The sequence below is a fragment of the Numida meleagris genome, chromosome Z (assembly GCF_002078875.1).
Source record: "Numida meleagris isolate 19003 breed g44 Domestic line chromosome Z, NumMel1.0, whole genome shotgun sequence".
Classification (NCBI taxonomy): domain Eukaryota; kingdom Metazoa; phylum Chordata; class Aves; order Galliformes; family Numididae; genus Numida; species Numida meleagris.
In genome coordinates this window covers 2,763,907-2,776,352 of record NC_034438.1, presented here as the reverse complement: position 1 = coordinate 2,776,352, position 12,446 = coordinate 2,763,907, and the positions used below count along the sequence as shown (strand labels likewise).

At 41.0% G+C, this 12,446-nt stretch overlaps 1 protein-coding gene and 1 long non-coding RNA gene across 9 annotated transcripts in view; one reads left to right on the top strand and one right to left on the bottom strand.

The window, feature by feature from the left end:
* Positions 1-12,446, top strand: part of SETBP1 (SET binding protein 1) — a 250,603-nt gene that overhangs the window by 219,294 nt on the left and 18,863 nt on the right. The window lies entirely within an intron of this gene.
* Positions 8,335-9,873, bottom strand: LOC110389378. The gene is made up of 2 exons (XR_002433183.1): positions 9,137-9,873; positions 8,335-8,854 (listed from the first exon to the last, which is right to left on the bottom strand). It is a non-coding gene; the product is annotated as an uncharacterized LOC110389378 (long non-coding RNA).

Below are 12,446 nucleotides of genomic sequence, written 5' to 3'. Positions count from 1 at the left end.
ACCATGATATTGTGAAAAATGTATTTATCAAACACATTCCAGAAGTCAGATGGGCCAATATTTAGACATGGTTTCCTTACCTACCTTAAATTCCTCCCCATCAACAAAAGCAGAAACTTGTTTCCTGTGGTTTGGTTTTTGGGGTGATTTTTTTTTGGTTAATATTATTCTTACAAAACAAAACTGACCAGGTGAACGTTCTAATGTTGAAAAGCACTCAACAACTCCAACACTTTTAGCATCCTACTATGTAATCAGCAATGCAGAAGAAGAAATATGTAGATACAGGCAACAGAGAGGCAGGTACATGCTCTTCAATGTCAACTGAGCACCTAGGTGCCTGGTACCTGGTGCAGGAAGGGAAATTGTCTTCCTTTTTCCTCTGCTTTACAACTTTATTTAGGATAGCTGAGGATCAAGTCATTAAAATAATTTTTACTGTCTGTTATTTCAAACTAAAAGAGGGTAGATGTAGGTTGAATATAAGTCTATTACAGTGAGGGTGATGAGGCACTGGAAAAGGTTGCCCAGAGATGTGGTTGATGCCCTGTCCCTGGAGACATTCAAGGCCAGGCTGGACCAAGCTCTGAGCAGCCTGATCTAGCTGTGAATGTCCCTGTGCACTGCAGGTGAGTTGGACTAGATGACCTTCGAAGATCCCTTTCAACTATGATTCCATGATTCTGTGATGTCAGGGATGCTGAAGGCTGAAGGTTTACAGATCCTCCACAGTGGATGAGATCTCTCATTTATTCCCTCACCTCCATGATACAATCTCATGTGATAGCATCCCAGTTCTATAGTGGGAATGCTCCCCAGCAACTAACTGAACGGACCTTCAATTACAGCTTGCATCTTCAGATTCACTAATTAGAAAAGGAAACATTATTTGGGGAGTTAAACTGTTTGTATTTATCTTGGTTTAGTGGTAGACTTAGCAGTGCAAGGTTAATGATTGGACTTGATAATCTTAGAGGTCTTTTCTAACATAAATAATCACACAATTCTATTTCAAATGGCCATACAGATACTACTGGTGTAATACAGAAAACCTACCTGTAGATATGTTGCTTTCCTCCCACCTATAACTCAAGAAAAAGCCACCTTGCATCTCTTCCATCCTTAGAGCATCATGGTTTCTCATAGCTACTGTGAGCTTTCCCACTGTAGCTAAATATGTCAAACAGGCAGGGAGATACCTGCGAAGGAGCCGTGCTCTGTCAGCCCTTTGGTTGCACAAGGAGTATGAATATTGAGGCTATCTGCTGCTGCACCATGCCTGCATCCCTCTCCTTGCTGCTCTGTTTGCCTTACCTGCTTGGATTTTATTAATTTGAAGAATTTCCTCTGTCAAAGTCATGTTGTTTTATTTCCCAGATCTGCTTTCTTCCTTTGTGCTACTTCTCCTTCAACTAACTGACTTCAGCAAGTCTCTGAAAAGGGCAGTCAAATTTGATGGCATGCAGATGAATCACGTATAGAAGGACTGAGAAAAGCTAGAGCTGTACCCAAGTAATAAAAAAGGCTATTATTGTCTCACTGTCTGATGCAAAAAGAGCAAACACTCTCAGCGTGCTTTCATTTAATAAGCACTGTTTCTTTGCGACAAGCAAAAATTTTTTACCTTTCTATTACTATCTATTTTTGCCAGCTCAATAGCTGAGACAAGAACTGTTCCACTCCTATTACAGATGGGGAAGCTGAGGCAAGACCAGCTGTTGCCAGAGTATTGGATACTGAAATTCCATTTTTTTTATCCACTGGGATGCCAAAGTCCCTCATTAGCTGCTCATGAGGATTTCACCAGATACTACAGCGATTGGTATCCCCAAAAGTCAAGCTGCTTATTTTGTTTCTTAATATCAGAAGTGGGTGATGTCTGATTTCGTTCTGTTTGATTTCTCAAGATGCTTTAGAAGCAATGGGATCTGCACCCTGAGTCCCACGACTGTGTTTAGCCTCTGAGACCCAACCAAAGCTGGATGGAAGCAACACCTTTAATAATTTGGGTCATTAGTGGCGCTGATAATCAAATAAGAAAATGGGGTTAGGGTAAAACAAAGACTGAAGGCTTAATCCAAATGACAATTCCTCTGAGTCCATCGTAGCCTGCAAACATATATTTTACCTCTCACCTTGTTCATAGTAGGGCTGTACAAAGCTGCTGGGGATTGGCAGTGCTCTCCCCTACACCTGCCACGCCTCCTGCATCCCAAGTGATGGGGCTTCTCCCTGCACAGCATCATCCTGGGGGGAGCTACACCTGTCTCGAGGAAGAGGATGGACCGGGGTGCATAGAATACCCTGTAGAAATAATGAAACATCTCTTGTATTAGCAGTACCTCTCTGCCTTCACTTCCCAATGTCCAAAAAAAAACCCCAGTAATTAGGTTTGCTAATTATAAGCTGATTACACTTTGCAAAACCAGATATGCGAAAAACAGTTATCAGTGTACTGTTTGTGATAGGAAGTTTTCCCTGGGCAGCCTCAGGATCCGGCTCTGCCAGCATTTTAATCTTGCAGAATCTAACCCTGCAGGGTGCTGTGTGCTAAAATGTGCTGAAGTAAAACAGTACCAAAGGTGCTGAGGACCTGTCTGTCGGCGTTCAGCACCCGGCAAGATCAAGCTGCAAGTCATGCTTCTCCTTTCCTAATAAAAATTGCATTTTGGGTGGAAAAAAAAATAAAATCCCTCCCCAAAATATGTTATCTTTGAAAAACCAATCTGCCTGTGCGAGACAGGCTGTAATTGAATCCCAGCTGAACGCAGCTGCAATTGGGGTGAGGTGCCAGTGTCATGAACAGCATCTGGAAAACCACAGAGAACCGCAGAGTGGAGTTGCATAAGCAAAGAGGCTCTTTAAAATATACGCGTGGGTGTGCGTGCATGGGTGTAAATAAAATAGAGAAAACTAAACAGAGGATCTGAGGCCAGAATAGCAGCAATGGACAAAATGGTGGCAGAGCCCAAACCCTGTGAATCAACAAGCATCCTGCAGCTCTCCACGATGACGACCCTCCTGCATCTTTGTTCTTCGTCATAGCCGGCTTCCAAGTGTGAGCCCGAGATTGTTTACTTCTTCTCGCCATCTCTCCAAGGGATATGATTCACACTTTTTCAGATTTATTTGAGCAAAATGCAATAAATATGCTGCTTCAATTTTAACTGCTGGAATGTAGCCAGGGTTTTTAATGAATCTGGCCTGTGCAATTGAAGTGGTCCAGGATCGCGAAAGCTCTGGGCGCTGTTAGATTATACACACAGACATACACACACACACATATCTCCCCCACCCCCCATTCCCTTGGGGCTCTCTGAGTCACACGTGACTGCAGGTTTTTCAGATTCGGCTCTGGTTAAAATTAGTAAAAGCCTTTATTATTCAAGAAGAGGAAGGATTCCTATCACAGATGCTGAGAACTGCCATATTTTTCTTGGATTTGCTGCACCGACCTATTATAATTTGGCTTTATCTGTTATTCTTTGTTTCCCTAAAAAACAGTAACAAGGCTTGGTCCTGTCAACACTGAATTTTAATTAACTGCTCATGAGGATCACTGCATTAATCTGTAGCTGGACCATTGTGTTGTTTTTTGGCGCAACTGGCATCTCTAAGGTTTCACTCTGTTATAGTAATGTTTCATAACTAGGTACAGTCAGAACTCTGCTGATCGAAGCAATAGTTTTGCGAGCTTGAAAAAAAGATTTCAAGCAGTTGTAAACATCTTCTTTCAGTTAACAGAGCAGATTGCAAAGGACTTTGGTACCAAAATCTGGAGGCATGTAACTCAAGGGTGGCTGTACGAATCCAAGCACTAGATTCATGCAGCTCACAAACTACTTGCATTTAAGAGGAAAACAAACACGAGAAAATGAGTTATGATATGATAAATATGGTCCAGGACACCTCAGCAGGAAGATTTTGGCCAGATCCCAGGAGACAATGGACCAAAATCGGCACAATCCATGGGAAGAGGCCCGCTTTAGTCGAAAAAAAGAGCCACTTCTGTACCTCTGCAGTGTCTGACAGCTCCAACCTGTGTGGAGGCATATTGACAGGGCCACATGGAAAAATCAGAGGATGTCATTTCTCCTGCGCCTCCATCTGCAGATAATTGGTAGAGCACTAAAATTCACAAGGAAAATTTTGCTTTAGAAAGATGATAAAGAGAACAAACAAAAGACAGGAAATTAAAATTTATGTAAACATAGTGGTTCCCAGAGCAACTATAAATGAGCCACACTGCACATATAGACAGAGGCATAAAAGTTAATACCATGTGCAGCAATACCACGCTACGTAGGTACCCCTGGGACAACGTTACATTTGCTACGGGACCCATCAGTATGAATGGTTTGACTTTTACATTTTTAAAGTCTCAAACATAACATTGCACTAATACCAGCTGGGAATAGGACATTTAGTGTTTATTCGTTTGTTTGCTTAAAAGAGAAAGGACCATTTGAACAGAATGAGCCAGGAGCCATAATTTACTCCCATTGCACGCTGGAGACAAAAGTTGCAGGCTTTGGTCTCCGAAGTTTTCTGAACGGTTTTGTCAGGGATGTATTTCTGTACGCGGATTTAACACTTACAAAGAGAGATGGCAGGAATGGGGAACAGCTCTCCCATTGAGACAGGGCAGCATGTGTTCCAGCAGTGAATTATAATACTATGTTAAGTACAAGGCTTTTCCCTAAGTAAATGTGGAAGTGTAGAAGGGATTGACTTAGCCATGTAAGCTTCATCTCTGAAATACCGAAACTCCTTGGAAACGTGCCTTTAGTTTGCTCTTCTATTTCTTGCAAGTAGTTACCCTGAGTTTGATTCTCGGCTGCCTCATGCAGTTGTTGACATCAGTAACATGGGTGTAAAATGTCACGAGATCATAAGGCAGCCGGCATTCACCTTGCATTTGTATTCATGACTATACAAGGAAGAGGGCAGCAGCGGGTCAGGCCCACTGAGATCCACAGAGATTACTTTGTCGATGTGGGTTGTTTATATTCTGATGGGGTGTTTTATAATCGACTCTTAAAACCGTGCCACAGCCTATTTGTTCTGGTTTCATGGCAGAGCAGATTGGAACATGAGAATAGTTGTGGTTTTCCAGGGTTTGATTTTATTTTGTTTCGTTTTGTTGTAGGAATGGTATTACATCTCCTCTTAAAATTTTACTCGAAAGATCCCAAAGTTTCCAAAATGTAATGTGCTTGCCAGTAGATATGGTTTAGGATCAGACCTGACAAGCATTCCCTGGGTTGTCAAGTCTGCTCGCTCACCAATTCTGGCAGCTAGCTCAGTGCTGGATCTTTCCCAAACAACACAACAGCGTCCACGTTTGGGAGCAAGTCCCCCTCATCTGTCTCACAGCAGCCCCAGCCTCTTGCCACAGCTTCTGCCTTGTAGAACCGTGGCCCACATGCGCTCAGTACAAGACCAAAGACAGGACAACCCCTCCCTTTCTTTTGCTGTTTTGTGTTGATCTTGGCTGGCTGCTGGAGTCCCACCCAGATGATTTATCATTCTCATTCCTCAGCAGAGGGATCTGAGACACCTCGTTTCTCCAGCCCTCATGCCTCAAAGAATGTGCACTGCTTGCACCCATCCTACTAATAGATCTGAGGCGATGGCTGTGGTAGGAAACTGGGTTGGAGATCAAGAGAGGGAAGTCACTCACTGAGTGGCTGTGTCATAATGAAAAGATGTTTTACCTGCAATTTGTCAGGCTGTATGTCTGCACAAGCCAATCTGGGCACCTCCAGGGGCAAGTACCATTACCCATATGTAGGCATCTGGTCCAAGTAGGATGAGACTGTTCTTTGGAGATGTCTGCTTCTCTCTGTTACCATCAAACACTCTAAAATATCCTAGCTTGAACTTCAGTGTGACTGTCAAACATTTTAAGGGTTTATATTTCCGATTCTGCTTCCTGATTCTTTCCTCTTTGTTTAGCAATGTGGCTTGTTTCTCACTTTTTCTGTGTACTGTGACTCCTACAGTGGGACTCCAGATGTCAATGAAGCCAAGTGCTTCACCTAATTAATAATAATAACAAGGGAGAGTGATATACTCTTCATGCGAAAATTTAATTTTTTTTCTAATTTCTGCTCAGCTGAAGCAGCTCATTTCTCTTGAAACACAATTGAAATGTCATTAGTATTTTCATTAGTGTGATGACTGATGGTACAAGGCAGGCAAGTAGATTTGGGGCCTAGACTGATAAATTTTCATGACGTTTTTGTAAGACTGTGCTAAACACTTTGGAAGTCACATGCCAAGTGGTTCCAGATCATTTAAAAAAAACAGAAGACTTTTTTTTTGTAACTCCTGGAATGAGAAATAGCCACACAGCTATACAGGAATAGCACAGCAATCCCTGGAAATGCCCAGCACTTGCTAAACTTTTTTTTTTTTCTCTTTACTGAAACAGTTAATCTTCATCAATGATGATATTTTACCGATGTGTCTTTGACATTTTGCAGATTTTTTCCCCCATCTCTGAGGATTCACATCTCTAGATAAAATGGGTTTTATGTTTGTGGGGAGAAGAGAAATTCATGTGGAGAAGCCCAGTGTAAGACCTAACCATAACTTAGGCTCTCTTTAGAGGCATTTTTGAGAGGCTGAAATGTACTTAAGTGATACATGTGCATGTGCTATCTTGTCAGTTTGACTTCCAGAGCCTTTTCCCATCACTAAATGAACAATGAAGAATGGCTAAGCAATAAGGGAGAGGAAATGTTGAACTTAGTTAGTTGTCTAATCAGTCTGAGACATTTTGCCCTCTTTGCTTTGAGTTATCTCAAATACGCAGATGAAATGAATTATACATTTGGGATGGCTTGTGCTTTTATATCTGCTGGACAGGCTATGTTTACATCATTGATTCCTTCTGTTTGTGCTGGCAATTACAGAGCTATGTCCTGTAAGTCCACGCAATTTTGAATTTCAGGGGTTTTAGTTATTTTTAATGCTCATTTGACTAGGAGAAGGGAAAAAATTGTACTCCCCTCTTTGCCATATCAAGCAAAAAACCTTTGTCATAGGACAGAAGAAGAAGTTTCTTTTTTTCTTCCTGGGTAACAAATTCATCCTAAAGAAGTATGGGAAGTTTCCATGGTTTTTAATATATACTTTATATACTTAGGTGCCTTGCACTGCAATCGTTTTCTTCCCATTCAGGGAAGAGCTGACAGGGCATGTTTGTGCTGTTCCTCCATTGGTGACAAGGGGATATTTACAATGATGAGGTATTTCCCTACCCACAAGAGACTTTGGGATGAGCAAAGATGAAGGCTCAGGGTTCGATTCATTTGCCAACATGTAGTTGTCAGCTGTCATTTGAGAAGCCTAGGATATTCTGCCTGGCCTCCAGCTGCTCTTGCAGAAGGGCAGAGGTCTTGCGTGAAGTCCTTTATCATATCTGCCAGCCACCCTTGGAGGTTTTAAATACTTTGGTGCATTTCAAACACAACCAGGTGCCTGTATAGAGCTTATACTCCTGGCCCAGAGATGTACTATCCATGTTTTAGCGTCACTATTTGAGCATGAGGAATTTAAACCTGGCTGTTTGACATTTGACCATCGAGCTTCTGGAGGGGTGGATCCTCTCACCAGCAGAAGATAGCTAGGTGAGTTAGATTCCTCCACTTTCTTTACAGTTGATAAAAGTTTACCCAGCATATCCTGCAGAGTAATTCATCTTGGAATAAAGAAAACTCCTGCTTTTTTTGTTGGATCACCCACTGCACTTTTTTAACTATTAATTTGATCTCTGTTGCTTGTAATAGGAGCTTAGATGCATAGCTTTCATGTAGAAACTGGGCTGTGGCTGCCTAAAGTTTGATGAAATGAACCTCTTCTATGCTCATAACATCTTAAGGAGGGCATAAGTAAAAATCTGAAGATCTGGTTTTCTAGGCAAAACTCACAATATTGAATAGGATGGAGATGTTTTACTGGCAGCTGTCTCAGTAGAAGAAAACAAGACCACCACCCTCCATGGCTTTTCATGTTAAAAATTCTAAAGAAAATCTCTTTAGATTTCTTCCTCCAAGGATTCTAGGTTTTCTGCAGAACTTGCTTGGCCATATGTTGTAAACAATTATCTGAATCTAGAACCTATCATTAGATAAATCCTGACAGGGATATGAACACTATAAACTTAATTTCAAGCACAAAGGTTGGAGATACTATTCTTGGCAGATTCCTAAAGTTCATTGTTTTTTTTTTTTTTTTTTTTCAGTAGTTTGATGTTCTGATCAAAATCTCACTCAGAGTCAGAATTTCAGCAGATTCCACCTCTGTTAAATATTTCCATAAATAATATGTTAATAAACTTCTACTACCCCAGCAAAGCAATTTTAGTTAAAGAAAAGTTCTGCTTGCATCATCTTTCCTCTGTCATGACGCTATCCCAGAGTTTTCTGGATCCTTATATTCCCACCCTGATAGATCCTTCTGTATTTGGTCTGCCTAGTACTGTATTATAAGTATATACGGTTATGTGGATGGAAGTTCATTGGAGAAGAACCTAAAACATCCTTTTAGGTATTATTAGACAAGAAAACTGAAGATAAGCTTGCGCTAAAGTTATACAGAAAAGCACTCTGGAAATTTGGAGAGATATTGACATAGATATGCAGCATTCAAGTTGATAACTCCAAATGTCAGTGGTTAAGAGCATTTAGGGTTTTCCCAGTGTGCTCTTTATTCCCTGTTTCATTCCACTTTGCACTCTTCACCTCTTTAACCTCTTCTTCATCAGTCAGATCCCTTCTTGCATCTATACTCCACGGAGGCATTCTCTGACCTTATTACACATGGTCTCTCTGCCATCCTTCTTACACTGTTAAAGGAAACATTTGCAGCAAGAATTTTAATGAAAATCACTCTCAATGAAGTATTTCCTATCAGAATTTTAATTGAAAAAAAATGTCAGATCCAAATGCTTTTACGCTAAGGTTTGTATCGGAGCAACAGTTATCACTGAATTTTTTTGTATAATACAAGAGAGATTTTTTTCAGAATGCCATTAGAATAGAGCAACAATTAAAGTACAATATACCGTCGTGCTAATTATTAAAATTTCATTGCTGAGGTTAATTGGTAATAACACTTACAATCTTACCTCTACATCCATTTAAATAGATTTCAGTTTTCATATTCCAGCCAATTACGGTGGTTTTCAGAACAAATGCCCTGTATCTGTTGATCTGAAATACAGAGAGGGAGTGAGAAGAACAATATATGCACTCCCAATGTGTATTATTTTTCATTCCTAGTGCTGATAAAGCAAGCACTCATTTTAGTGATAAATCAGCATTAAAGCAGGATAAATGGACTCAGATATTAAAACAAAGTCAGCACAAGATCTTCTAAAAATAAAAACTCCTCCATTACAGTCTCCTAGATTGTAGGGCATACTGGGAGTTCCATTAAGAGCTGAGATTTTATTTCAAATGTATGTCGTACTCAGAGCATTTCTCATTGTATGAACTGGAGCATAGCTTGTTATACACAAAGAAGAGAAATGAAATGCCCAGGCTGCTCAGCAGGGAGGATTCTAACTGGAAAGTCAGCAGTCTTGGATGTTCTTATCAGCTCTGTGACTGAATTCAGGGAAAGGATTTCAGCTCATCTTTATCCCACCTGTTCCCAAGTGCCTACCACTGTGACACAGCTGCCTTTGATTGCGGCTGCAGTGACTAGAAAGGTGTGAACCCCTCTGGAGAGAAGGTCAGATATTTCCGGACTAAAAGCCAGATGGTGAGGATGCCCACCTGGTTCTTTGGTTTTCCTTTTGTGCAGTGGGCATTTGGGTTCCAGCAGCATCCCTGATACAGTTTACCTTTCTAACACAGACATCTCCACAGATCTACTTAAATCACTGTAATGCAAATATGACATTTTAGTTACAAAGAAAAAAACATCAGATGAGGTTTTTTTTGCATTATACAGATGCAATTTTACCGGATGCACACGCAGGGAGGACCTAAGCCATGTAATTTCTGGTGGAATATTATGCTCTCTTTTCTCAGTGGAAGTATCTTAGTCGAACTTGTTCAGCAAGATTTTTGCTAATAATTTTGCTAACTGCTCTTAGCTTTCATGACCTTTTCTACACTAGATGTGCCTGAAAAATGATTCCATCATTACACCAGCCCCATCCTGGTGCCTCATTCATCCTCCTCCACCAGCAACTTGACTCTTCTGCCCGTGTTTCATGCCAGCACTCTCCTACCAAAGCTGTCACTGTCCCATTTAATCTGTGATAAATACAAACTGTTCCCAACTCCATTTGCCTAGGGGATATCAGCTCTATCTGCCACATTTAAAAATGATCATCCCTCTTGTTAAGAAAAACAACAACTCCAAACACCACCCTTGACTTTTCTCATTACTTACGGACTGAAACTCCCCCATCTATCTTTCCTCAGCTGTGTTCTTGAGAAAGAAATCCTAGCTCCTGTTTCCTTCCTCCCAAGTGAGCATATCGTCATCCACTATGACAGTTCATTTCAGCGTGACTACTCATCTCTAAGCTGGTTCTTGCTTCCAGCTATATATATGTATTTTTTAATTGTTATTTCTGCCCTTCAGAATACCTAATGGCTTTTAATGCCTCAAAAAAGAGCTCTTTAGCTCACTCTTCCACCCCATCCTCCTGTGCTTCCTCAAACACTTATTTTCGTTTCTCATCTTTCAGAGCTTTTAATGTTTGTCCTTCCCCCTCTGAAAGAGAAGTTAGTTCTTCATCACTGTGTATTAAATGATTCATTCATTGAAATATTTCACGGCAAATTTAATTTCTTCAGCACCATCAGTTTCTGTCTGTCTCTCTTTATTCTATCGGTCTCCAACAACTGTAAAGTGTATCTTTCTTCTCATTGAAAGTTCCAGGCTCTGGGCAGGACAAACCTTTGACTCTGAACCCATTAACGAGTCCCTGTAGCTTAAATCTGTGTTCATAAGGCCTGGGATATTGGAGCCTTTGACTCTGAATTAGCCTTTTGAACCCTCGGGTTTTTCTCTCATTAAATTTATTGATTGCTGTCACCTGACAATAGCTCACACAGTCTTCTACTTTGATCCAAGTTCTGCTGGAAATCCTCGTGTCATATGTTCATCAGTTCCTGGCATGACAAATTTTGGTCATTTCTTCCATGGTATTTTCAAACCCCAATTCCACCCTGCCTGAAGGAAAAGGGGGCTGGAGGGGACTGAGCACAAGCACACTCAGCCCCCTTGGGTCATTGTCCTGTACTGTTCTAGCATCTGAACTGTTTCCATCAGCTCCATTAAATCAATTTTCATCTTTCAGTCCTTGAAGGATTGAACTTCTCAGCACACATCATTTCGATTCCCATGACCAAAGATGCACATCTGTTATTCCCCAGTCCCCTGTTTCATGTCTCCTCTATTTTCATGTTGGCAATATGCAGAGGAGGGTGGAAGGGAATGAGATGGAGGATTCCATGGGAAAAGCAACACCAAAACAAACCCAAAATGCAAGGCTTAAGACTCCATCTCCCAGAAAGCCTAATTATAGTAAATACAAGTTGGAAACAGCTGGAAGATTGGCCTTTTTTCAATCAAATTACAGCTGAACATCCTCTTACCTAGAAGGGCAAGGGGGCTGGAGACTCACCTGGAAGATGAGCAAAATAATGTTTTCTTATTCTTTCCTCCCTGGATTTAGTTCTTGCATGGAGAATGCCAACAGCTAGATGTTTTTCAAACATTACATGCCATTACATAGCCCAGTGCAGTCCTGGGACCCACTTCCCTAAAGTGAAAGATGAGCTGAAGCCTCTACAGACAACCCCACAGCTGTATATAGCAATAGCATTTGCTCTTCTTTTCAGGCATCAGGTATGCAACACTTGCCACTATGCTTCCTGTCAGGAAACACAATTATCTTCAGGACAGTGAAGAGGACTTGAGTTTCTTGAGCTCAGGCACAGAGATTCACCCAAGTAGAAAGGAATGGCAAGATGCATTTAACCTCATTAGTTTCAGTAGGGCTGACTTTGTGCAATCCATCAGTGTACAGATACATTAGGGGAACTAAACTATTTCCACATCTCATTTACATAATGGATGGGATGTGAAATGAGTCCTATGGAAGAGAAGCACCCTGGAGGCACAAAAGTTTATCACAATATGTACGAGTTCTTTTAGATCATTGCATTAAATTTCCACTAACAAGATAACAAATTAATTGTCTGTATTACTGTACTAACCCAAAGCGGATAAAGTGTATGATTTCAGCAGAAGAAGGCAGCTGTTTAAGACAGCTTGGTGGCTATGGGAGGAGGCAGAAGAGATTAGTACGTCTCCCAGCATTTACGTTCCATGATGCCAGCCCTCCTCTTGCCCCTTTAAGAAGTCTGGCTCTTCTCTAATCTGATGTTGGACTTGAGCTTTATTAGTGAAGT